We start from the raw sequence: 12,469 nt of genomic DNA, 5'->3' as shown, positions 1-12,469 counted from the left end.
CCTCCATGGGAACAGGGCATCACCACTCCACCCTCTCACTGTCATCTCACAGGCGCCCACCCTCAGCACCCAGAACACCCAGACACTCTCCAAAGGACGTGAGCGCATCAAAGGGGATGTGTGCACATCCTGTGGGGGTGTTAGGCATGCTGGGTTGATGGAAGTGCAGTGGAGAGGTTGGGAGAACTTGTGCATGCCTTGGTTTGCAACTGCTGCAGGCGTGGGCGGGTGACAGTGTCCTGGGGTATGTTTGCACGCCAGGGGTGGATGTGCACACCAGAGGCCTCTGGCTTTGCAGATCTGCAAACCCCCGTGGTGCGGCCAGGAGGATGTCAGTCTGGCCTGCCACAGTGGCTGTCCCTGCGATCCTGCACCTTCTTGGCCAGGAGGCGAGACTTGTGCAGCCACTCCTGGGCGCTGATGGCCTGCAGGCGCTACTTCAGCTCAGCCTGCAGGCTCAGCTTGGTGCGCTCACAGCTGTCACCACCACCTTGTGGAGAGTACAGGCCACCCTCCAGCGGCCTGCCTCCCCTGTCCAGAGGCTCTCTGCGCTGCTCACCTGCCCAGAGTGACTGGGGCTGGGCGGAAACCAGGCGTCCTGCCCTGACCAACCCCGGCCGATCTGCCCCTGTGCGAGCTGCCGCCCCGCTGGGAAGGGTCACGGATCCAGGTCCCAGGACTGCAGACAGCCTTAAGCACTGCCCCCAACCTGGCAGGGTCACAGATCTGTGTCTTGGTCCCATGGACAGTCTCAAGCGCTGACCTCCGCCCGCCAGGACATGGATCCGGGTCCCAGACCGTGGACAGCCTCAAGCACTGCCCCCCACCCAGCAGGGTCACAGATCCGGTCCCAGACTGCAGACAGTCTCAAGCACTGCCCCCTGCCCGGCAGGGTCACAGATCCGGGTCCCGGACCGCGGACAGCCTTGCCCGCTGCCGCCTGCCTTCAGTATGCAAATTAGATGCCATCTTGTTGCTTCAGGCTGGGGGTCCCCACTGGGGTGCCTGGCCAGCCTGGATGAGGGGATGATGGCTGTTTGCAGCTGGTTAGACCCCCTTCAGGGTGGGGGTCCCCACTGGGGTGCCTGGCCAGTCTGGGGTGAGAGGCTGAGGGCCATTTTCAGGCTGGCAGGTGACTGAAGCTCCCAAACTCTCCTTTTTTTCTTTCTTTCTTTTTTTTATTCTGGGATTTATTTACCTTCTATGGCTGTCACTGGAGCTGAGAGCCAGCTTTAGCTCTGAGGTTCGGCTCCAGCTCTGAGACCTCAGCTGCTGAAAGCAGGTACTGGGTTTGTTTGGGTTCTATAATTGAAACACTGCTGCAGTCCTGCTGGCTGAAGCCCGGCTGGCTGAAAGCAGGTTTCTGGAGTTTGTTTAGGTTCTATAATTGCAACATAGTTGCTTAGACTGCAGCTCAGAGGCCGGCAGCGGAAGGCGGGGAACCTTGGCTTCCTTTATCACTGGAGCAAACAAGCCTCCTGTTTGCTTCAGCTGCCTGGCTGCCAGCCGCCATCTTTGTTGGCAGTTAATTTGCATATCGCCCTGATTAGCCAATGGGAAGGGTATTGGGGTTATGGTCAATTTGCATGTTTCTCTTTTATTAGATAGGATGTTTAAACTAGAGACCCGGTGCACAAAAATTTGTGCACTCGGGGGAGGGGGGGTCCCTCAGCCCAGCCTGTGCCCTCTCGCAGTCTGGGACTCCCCAAGGGATGACCACTTGCTGGCTTAGGCCTATTCCCCGGGAGATTGAGCTTAAGATGGCAATCAGACATCCTTCTGGGAGCCCAGCAGCCCTCAGGGGATGTCCACTTGCCAGCAGGGAGCAGGCCTAAGCTGCAGTCGGACATCCTTAGCACTGCTGAGGAGGTGGAAGATGCTCCCACCACCACCGCTGTACTGTCAGCCATCAGCCTGGCTTGTGGCTGAGCAGAGCTCCCCATGTGAGAAAACCCTGACCACCAGAGGGCAGCTCCTGCATTGAGCGTCTGCCCCCTGGTGGTGAGTGTGCCATAGTGACCAGTCATTCCCAGTCTTTCTGCTGTTAGGATCAGTTTGCTTATTACCCTTTTACTATATAGGATAGAGGGCTGGTGCACGGGTGGGGGCCAGCTGGTTTTCCTTGAAGGGTGTCCCGGATCAGGGTGGGGGTCCCGCTTGGGTGCCTGGCCAGCCTGGATGAGGGGCTGATGGCTGTTTGCATCTGGTTGCACTCCCTTCAGGGTGGGATCCCCACTGGGTTGCCTGGCCAGTCTGGGTGAGGGGCTGAGGGCCGTTTTCAGGCTGGCGGGCGACTGAAGCTCCCAACCTCTCCTTTTTTTCTTCTTCTTTTTTTTTTTTAATTCTGGAATTTATTTACCTTCTATGGCTGTCACTGGAGCTGATTGCCAGCTCCAGCTTGAGGCCTAGGCTGGCTGAAAGCAGGTATCTGGGGTTTGTTTGGCTTCTATAATTGAAACACTGTTGCAGCTCCAGCTCTGAGACCTTGGCTGGCTGTAAGCAGGTATCTGGGGTTTGTTTAGCTTCTAAACAAACATAGTTGCTTTTCGAGCTGTTGCTTCCAGGCTCAGAGCCAGGCCATGGCAGGTGGGGAACCTTGGCTTCCTTCTATCACTGGAACAAGCAAGCCTCCTGCTCTCTTCAGCTTCCTGGCTGCTGGCTCCAATCTTGGTTGGCAGTTAATTTGCATATCTCCATGGTTAGCTAATGGGAAGCGTATCGGAGGTATGGTTCATTACCCTATTTGTCTTTTATTAGATAGGATACTAGTACTTAATACTTTTAATCCATTTGGAATTTCTTTTGGTATAATCCATGAGGTATATGTCTACTTTTTGTTTTCTTAAGAGTTAACCAATTATACTTGTACAACTTAGTAATAATATATGTGCTCCCCACTAAATAGACATGCTACCTATCTACACTAATAAAAGACAAAGATGCTAATTGACCGTACCTTTGCTACACCCACCAGCCAATCAGAGCAACTATATGCAAATTAACCCAACCATGTTGGCAGTTAATTTGCATATACCATCTGGGAGCGAAGACTGAAGACAATGTGGAAGTGAAGTGCTGCAGAAGGGAGCAAAGTAGAGGTGGTGGAGACAGGAATGGAGCCAAGGTGGCGGAGGTGGGAGGCGGTAGGGAAACCAGCCGGGCAGCGGAGTGGGAGGGAATCCCGCCTCAGTGGGTTTTGCTCCCTTCTCTGCTTCACTCCAGCTGCAGGAAGCCCTATTCTTGCAGGAATCTTCTTGCAATGGGCTTCTAGTCTATATATATAAAAGCCTTAGCAACCATTACCACTGGTTGACCGAATGACCGGTCAATGGGTCGCTATGATGTACATGGACCACCAGGGGGCAGATGCTCAATGCAGGAGCTGCCCTCTGGTGGTCAGTGCGTTCCCACAGCCAATCTCCCACGGTCCCTCCCCCTGGCCTGCCGCCCCGATTGGCCCAATCTGGACTTGGTGAGAGAGAGGGCCCCCATGGGCTCGCATCGCCGGCCAGGCCGAGGAACCCCACCATTCACGAATTCGTGCACCAGGCCTCTAATCTATACTAATAAAAGGATAATATCCTAATTAGACCAGACACCTTCCGGACATCCTTCTGAACAAAGCCACAGCCACTGCAAGGGCCAAGGGCTGGCAGCACAGGCTTGTCCAGTGCTGTAACCCCTTTCAAAGAGGCTGCAGGAGAGCCCAGTGCCATGTGAGAGGCTAGGGCCATGGGAATGTCCAAGGCCGCATGAGGGGCTGGGGCCGCAGCCAACTTTGCAGAGTTGGCGAGGGGGAGTCCTCTGCGTAGCCAGTCCAGCACCGTGGCCCTTTCTGCAGAAGCAGGGGGTGATGGAGCTGCACAATCTCAGTTCCAGTGTTGCCCCTTCTGCAGAGGCAGCCGCAGAGGTTCAGCTCGGACCGGTCCGGGTGCCACACCTCCACAGAGGCTGGACAGGGTGCAACCTGTGGTGCCTCAACCTCCCACAGCCCCTCCCCTAGCCAGTCTGGCCCCAGATTGCCCCGCACCCACCAGTGGGCAGGGTGGTGGGGCTAGTGCTAAGAAGCAAGGGCCAATGGCCAGCAGTAGCAGCAGCTGTGGGGTGATGGAGGCAGCTCCTTCCCCTGATTGCCCTGTAGCCTCCACAGAGGGAGTGGGGAGTGGGCCTAAGCCATCAGTATGACACCCCCTGAGCACTCCTGGACTGGGAGAGGAGGCAGGCCTGGCTGAGGGACTCCCCCTGTGCACAAATTTTCATGCACCAGGCCTTTTGTATTATATAATATAATAGTATGGCTAACTATATAATATATACTATTATATAATGTACTAGAGGCCTGTTGCACGAAGAGATTCGTGCAATAGGTCTTCCCTTCTCTTGGCTGCCGGCACAGGTTTTCCTCCGGCACCTGGGACCCAGGCCTTCGCTCTGGCCAGAGCCACCTTCAGTCTTCTGTCTCCGTTGCTCCGGCTTGCCTTCAGTCTTCCCTCCACCCCTTGGAGCCTATGTATGCAAATTAACCACCATCTTTGTTGGTGGTTAATTTGCATATCATGCTGATTAGCCAATGGGAGGCATAGCAAGTGTACGGTCAATTACCATGTCTGTCTATTATTAGATAGGATTATTATATAACATTATATAATAGTATTATATATTTTATACTACTAGAGGCCCGGTGCACAAAAATTTGTGCATGGGGGTGAGGTGGTGGTTCCTCAGCCTGGCCTGCACCCTCAGGGGATGTGCGACAGTCAGACATCCCTCTTGCAATCCCTCTGGAATGGACACTGCATGCTCCAGTGACTATACTTTTTATACAGGTGAAAGGCGCCTTGCTGTTGTATGGGCAGCTACATTTTTTTGCCCTGATTATAAAAAGCAATACATAACATGATCCTTCTGAGGCAGTAGTACCATTTTCCCCATCTTTTGGGTAGAAAAACTGAAGCAGAGTGAAGTTAAATAATTGGCTTTGTCACAGAGTTATAAGTATCAGAATCAGGGTTGACCACAAAATGTGCAAGCCAGAGTCCATGCATGCCATCGCTGCATCATCCTGTTTTTTCAGTGTTAGAGTAGCCTTGCCAGGTTTTAATTTTTAAATCTAAGAGAATGTTCCCAATATATAAGGTAGGGTCCTTAGGCCTGGCTGGCGATCAGGGCTACAGTAATTGAATACATATGGTATTAATACCAAGAAGGGCGTTCATTCATTCATTTATGTATTCATTCATTCATTCATGCACTCATTCATTCATTTATTTTTCTGTGGGGCGACTGGCAGATGGGGCGATCAGGGGGCACCCACTGGAACCCGCCTTGGCTGGTGGTCTGGTGCCACCCGTTGGCTGGCCCCATCCCCCCCATTCCTCCTGCCAGTCACCCCCTGGTGGTCAGTGTGTGTTATAGCGACCCGTCGTTCTGCAGGTCAGTCAATTTGCATATTAGGGTTTTATTATATAGGATTGAATTTTGGAGTCTGTTTCTAAAAATTCTATTCTGGTCTATTGATTTCTTTTGTCTTCTTGGTACTAATACCATATGTATTCAATTACTGTAGCTTTATAATCTATTTTAGTCCCTGACACTGCACGCCTACTCATTTGTCTTCTAAAATACTTTACTGGGTTTTCTCATCTGCTTTGTTTTCCTTATTATGCAAGGTGTTGGTGTGGATTATGGTCAGTTTAGTTAAGTCCCCCAAATAGCCTGCGAAGCTTGGAAAGTGGTCTGCTCTCATGGCCTTGGATGCCATAGGCTAAGGAACCATTCCTGGTCTCTCCTCTAACCAAGCATTTTTACACAGTTTGCACTTGAGGTGAAATTAACTGTTTCCAGAGAATGTTGACCTGGACACTCAAAAAAGAGTGTAGAAAACCTTGATGGGTATTTTTAACCATAAGCACATACTGAACTTTCCCCAGAAGGGGGTTCATTCATTCATTCGTTGATTCATGCATTCATTCATTCATTTATTTTTCTTCTGAATATCCTGTCTAAGATCCCTTACTTCACAGGCCCACAGAAAGCATGGCCTGGACAACAAGACTCTGAAGACACAAATTGATGTCATCAGCAGTCAATACTTTTTCCCTGTGGATACTTTTGCTTTAAATGAATCTCTATTTTTAGTACAGGACAAAGAGCATTTATAACCCCAGTTTTCACAGATCAGACACCATGCCAGGTATGTGGTTCAGACACCAGGAACCCGCCTGTGAGAAGTTTTGTACTCCCAAGGCCATGGCAATGTTTCTCTAATGACATATCCCGTGGCTTCACTCCTCCATTCCATCATGTTGATCCATGCGCCAAATTCCTGGGCTTGACACATGTAAAGAGATAATTCACATGATCTCCAGCTTGTTTTTGACTCTGTTTAAAAAATGCAATAAAACTTTACAGTACTACCAGCATGACTCAATGTTGTTTCTGGATTTCAAAGTATTGAGGTTAGATGTGCTAATGATTTGCTCCGGAGCTACTTTTATAAGGCGAGCCAGGGCCCCTCTTGCCAGCACATCTGAAAGAAGGATGGCAATGTGTTCCCAACACGACCCTTGCCACCACAGTGCCATGTCCATAGCTCCAGAACCACAGCCCACGGCTGATGGAGTTATGAGTCACACAATGTGGCAGGCACTGCCTTTAGACCATAAATAAAAATAAAACACAATTCCAAGGAGTAATCTTGTCCTGTCTTTATAATACAGTTGGCAGCAATGGGGAATGCATCTTTTTACTAAAAACATCTGGATGGAGTGGAGTTCTCCACAAATATTGAAATATCTTTCTCACTCTCCTCACACATTAGCTCTCTCATTTGACCTCTTGTTCCCCCTTTTATGATCTTAGTTACCCTGCAGCAGGCAAGGTCAAAGACATGGATGGGGTTGCTGGAAAATAATTTCTTTGTTTTGACAAGAAAAGTCTTGGCTTCTCTGAGAGTTTAATTTTATACAAATTCCACAGTATTTATCTCACAGAGAAGGACTATTATAGATGGTCAAAGTTCACCTCATCTCTCTTTTTAAAAGTGTTTAAAGTATTACATATGTCTCCATTTTCCCTGACTGACCCCCCCCACTCCCACCCCTGAGGGCAGGCCCCCACTGCCCCCATGTCTGTGACCACTGGTTATGCTAATATGCATGCATACAAGTCCTTTGGTTGATCACTAAACCCCCTCACCCCTGCCCCTTGTCTCTGGATCTATTTTTGTTCATCAGTTTATGTTGATCATAATATCTCACATATGAGTGAGATCATGTGATATTTATCTTTCTCTGACAGGTTTATGTTGCTTAGCATAATGCTTGCCAGTTCCATTCATGCTGTTGCAAATGGTAAAAGTTGATTCTTTTTTTATAGCAGCATAGTATTCCATTGTATAGATGTACCACAGTTTTCTAATCCACTCATCTGCTGATGGGCACTTAGGCTGTTTCCAAATTTTAGCTATTGTAAATTGTGCTGCTATAAACATAGAGGTGCATAAATCCTTTCTGATTGGTGTATCTGATTTCTTGGGATATATTCCTAGAAGTGGGATTACTGTGTCAAATGGGAGTTCCATTTTAAATTTTTTGAGGAAACTCCATATTATTTTCCACAGTGACTTCACCAGTCTGCATTCCCAGTGGCAGTGCACGAGGGTTCCTTTTTCTCCACATCCTCACCGGCACTTGTCTTTTGTTGATTTGTTGATGATAGCTATTCTGGCAGGTGTGAGATTATAACTCATTGTAGTTTTAATTTGCATCTTTCTGATGATCAGTGATTTTGAGCATGTTTTCATATATCTTTTGGCCTTCTGTATGTCCACTTTTGAAAAGTATCTATGAAGGTCCTTTGCCCATTTTTTTTTATTGGATTGTTTATCTTCCTTTAGTTAAGTTGTATGAGTTCTATGTAAATTTTGGAGGTTAAACACTTATCTGAAATAGCATTGGCAAATATGTTTTCCCATGCAGTGGGCTTTCTTGTTGTTTTGTTGATGATTTCTTTTGCTGTGCAGAATCTTTTTATTTTGATGTAGTACCATTTGTTTATTTGCTCCTTAGTTTCCAATGCCCTAGGAGCTGTAATGATAAAGATATTGCTATGACATATGTCTGAAATTTTGCTACCTATGGAGTCTTCTAAGATTTTTATGGTTTCCCATCTTACATTTAAGTCCTTTAACCATTTTGAGTTTGTTTTTTGCATGTTGTAAGTTGGTGATCTAGTTTCTTTTTCTTTCTTTCTTTTTTTCTTTTCTTTTCTTTTTTTTTTTTTTTGCATGTATCTGATCAAATTTCCCAGCATCATTTATTGAAGAGACTGTATTGACTCCATTTCATGCTCTGCTTCCTTTGTCAAATATTAATTGAGCATAGTGGCTTGGGTGTATTTCTGGGTTATCTGTTCTGTTCCATTGGTCTATATGTCTATTCTTATTCTAGTACCAGGCAGTTTTGAGAACAGTGGCTTAGCAGTATAGCTTGATATCTGGTATTGTGATCCCTCCAACTTTGGTCTTCTTTCTTAGAATTGCTGTGGATGTTCAGGATCTTTTTTTAATTCCAGATGAATTTTTGGAGAGTTTGTTGTAGGTCTGGTTAATATGCCATTGGTATTTTAATGGGGATTGCATTGAATCTATAGATCGCTTTGGGTAGTATGGACATTTTAATGATGCTGATTCCACCAAACCATGAACACGATATGTTCTTCCATTTGTTTATGTCTTCCTCTATCTCTTATTTCAATGTCTTACAGTTTTCTGAGTACATGTCTTTTACCTCCTTAGTTAAATTTATTCCTAGGTATCTTAACATTTTTGGTGCAATGGTAAATGGGCTTTTTTTTTTTTTAGTTTCTCTTTCTGTGAATTCATTATTGGTGTATAAAAAGACCATAGATTTCTGGGTGTTAATTTTGTATACTGCTACATTGCCAAATTCATTTATTAGCTATAGTAGTTTTTTGATGGAGTCCTTAGGGTTTTCTATATACAGTATCATGCCATCTGAGAATAAGGATAGTTTTACTTCTTTTCCAATTTAGATGCCTTTTATTTCTTCTTGTCTGGTTGCTATGGCTAGCACTTCCAGTACTATATCTAACAGGAGTGGTTAAAGTGGGCATCCTGTCTTTTTTCTGTTCTTAGAGGAAATGGATTTAGTTTTTTCCCATTGAGTATTATTTTGGCTGTAGATTTTTTTCATTTAAGGCTTTTATTATGCTGAGGCTGATCCCTCTATTCCCATTTTGCTGAGAGTTTTTATTAAGAAAGGGTGCTGGAGCTTAACAAATGCTTTTTCTGCATCGATTGATATGATTATGTGATTTTTGTCTCTCAATTTGTTTATGTGATGTATCACATTTTTTGATTTGCAGATATTTACCATCCTTGCATCCCCAGAATAAATCCCTCTTGGTCATGGTGTATGATCTTTCTAATGTAATGCTGGATCCAATTTGCTGGAATTTTGTTGAGGATTTTAGCATCTATGTTCATCAGGGATATTGGCCTATAGTTCTCTTTCTTTGTGGTATCTTTATCTGGTTTTAGAATTAGGGTAATGCTGGCTTCATAAAAGCAGCTTGGAAATATGCCTTCCTCTTGAATTTTTTGCAATAGTCTGAGGAGGATAGGTTTTAGTTCTTCTTTGAATGCTTGGTAGAACTCCCCTGTAAAGCCGCCCAGAACAGGGCTTTTGTCTGCTGGAAGATTTTTGATCCCTGCTTCAATTTCTTCAGTAGTTATCAGCCTATTCAGGTTTCTTGATTCTTCCTGATTGAGTTTCGGGAGCTTGTATTTTTCTAAGAATATGTCCATTTCATCTAGGTCGTCTAGTTTGTTGGAATAGAGTTGTTCATTGTTCATAGTATTTTTTCATAATCTTTTATATTTCTTTGAGGTCGATTGTTATTCACCTTATTTGTTAAATAAAACCTTTTATTTATGGAGAGAGGCTTGTGGCATGTCTGGACCCTGCTGTTAAATTTTCCTTTCTTTCTTTTTTTAAATGAAAGAAAAAGTACTTTGTGTCATACCTTTAAGAATATTTAGTCAACTTGCTTAGTGTTGACTGTAGGCAGGACAGCTCACATCAACACTAATGAAAGTTACTTATCTGAAACCCTCTGCAAAACCCTGCTCATGACCTGGAGGCCTTCAGTATTGCTTCTGGATTTGAAATCTCTTCTTCACACCTCCTTCTGATTTGGCCATTTTGGGGTCCAGGCATGGGATAACTAAAGGGTGCTAGAATTATGTTGTTTGAATAAATCTCTCCAGCTGCCTCATGTAGCCTATCTGTGCATCCACCCGTGAGTCACCGGCACATCTCAGTAAACAGCTTTAGCTGTCTTAACATTTTTCCAAAGAACTTCTGTAAATGTTCCAGTTCACAAACAAGCTTCTGTGTGCCTGAATAGCCTGATTCTGTGACTTCCTTTAAAACCTCCTTTAAATGACATTTAATATGGCTGAGTAGATGATACATGGGTGAAACACTCCTTAAGCTTGTAGTCCATCAGGTCACATGGTTTCCTAACTAGGTCATTAAATTGGCTGATGGAGAAGATGGCATTAAAAAAAAGAGTTGAGCTACATTTATTACTGAAATCTTTTTTTAATTGAAAACTTAAAAATCCCATGACTCACACAAAACCCTCCTAGTCTGGTTCAGATACCCACATGATCCCAGCTAACTTCAGATAGCAAGCCCTGATTCTGCAACCAGGGCAATCTAACACATTAATCATTGCTCTGCATCCCAACCCCCTACCTCCACTATCTGTGTTCTCTCCCTCTCTCCCCCTCCATCTCCCTGAGAGAGCTGGCAAAAATAAGGTCTGCCATATGCCAGACTCTGACTTTACGCCCATTAAAGTCAGTGTCTGGGAAAGGAAATAAGGGTCTTTGACAGGGTGGCAAATGGAATGTGTATTAAATGGGGTGTCACAGAATGAGACTTCCCCAATTGACATGAGGTAGGCATCTCATCTTTATAGCCTCCAAACTGTCATCTCTAAAATGCAGCAAAATTTGACTCTCTAGACTACTTAAATATATTTATAAACAAATTAAGGCTCTCCTCTTTAAAAATTTTTGTTGGGTCTTAATGTGATAATTTTATATTAGTCTCACTCTTTAGGAGAAAAACAAATATTTGTTTGTTAAAATTTCTGACCTAGTGAACTTTGGATTTCAATTTATTGTTCATTGATTTTTTTCTTTGATATATAGAATTTTCCCAGATAAAACAATGTTATTGTTGCTTACCACACCAGATGTCCAATGTTAGGTTCAGAAATTATGGCCAATATGTTAACACTGCAGGTCTTCCTCCGAGCGCGTGTGTGTACACACTATTTCAATCACAGGTAGTTCTGGCTGATATTCAGAAATAGAATTGCACTGATGGTATAATAATAGAACAGAACCCATCTGCATATCCAGAGCATAAGTCAGCATAGGGAATATCTTTTAACAGTGTTTTATTTTTTCCCAATTTTATAGAAAAATAATTGACATACATCACTGTGTAAAGTAGAGGAATTCAGCATGACGGTTTGATTTGCATATAGGTTCAGCTAACATCCATCCTTTCATATAGATGCAATACAAAGAAAAATTCCTTTTTGTGATGAGAACTTTTAGGACAGTGAATGTGTTTAAGAAAAGATGTGCCTCCGCAGATGAGTGGATTAAAAAACTGTGGCACATCTACACAATGGAATACTATGCCGCTATAAAAAAAAGAACTTTCACCATTTGCAACAGCATGGATGGAACTGGAGAGCATTATGCTAAGCAAAATAAGCCAGTCAGAGAAAGATAAATATCACATGATTTCACTCATATGTGGGATATAACGATCAACATAATTTGATGAACAAAAATAGATCCAGAGACAAATGGCAGGGGAGGTGGGGCAGGGGTTAGAGAGCAACCAAAGGACTTGTATGCATGCATATTAGCATAACCAATGGACACAGACACTGGGGTGTGGGGGCTTGCCCCGGGTGGGAATGGCTGGGGGCGGGGTGTCAATCGGGGAAAACGGAGACATATGTAAAACTTCAGACAATTAAAAGAAAAAGAAAGGATGTGCCCCTTCTGATTGTTTTTCATCATGCCAGCATTTTAGATGGTCTGTGAGTGCTGTTTCTATTCACTAATACAGACCCCATTGTCTGAGAGCTTGCTTAGCAGATCTGAGTCAGACTTAGAGCATGAGCTTTCCTTTTATGAAAAGGAACTGAGAAATAGAGGCCCTCAGGCTGGTGGCCTTACAGACCAGGCTGGAGAGAATGTCGCCATGCCAGTCCTGTCCTGTCTCTGCAGGCTGTTCCCTGGAGCGCTGATGCTATCAGCATTCTTGGCAGAGTCTGTCTGGTTGATGGATGATTAATGAGCTGTAACTACAATTACCTTTGACAAAAAACAGTGGGCTGCAAGGGTTGGTGG

Source organism: Myotis nattereri, assembly GCF_964212035.1.
Source record: "Myotis nattereri genome assembly, chromosome: 1".
Classification (NCBI taxonomy): domain Eukaryota; kingdom Metazoa; phylum Chordata; class Mammalia; order Chiroptera; family Vespertilionidae; genus Myotis; species Myotis nattereri.
This window is presented reverse-complemented; position numbering follows the sequence as displayed.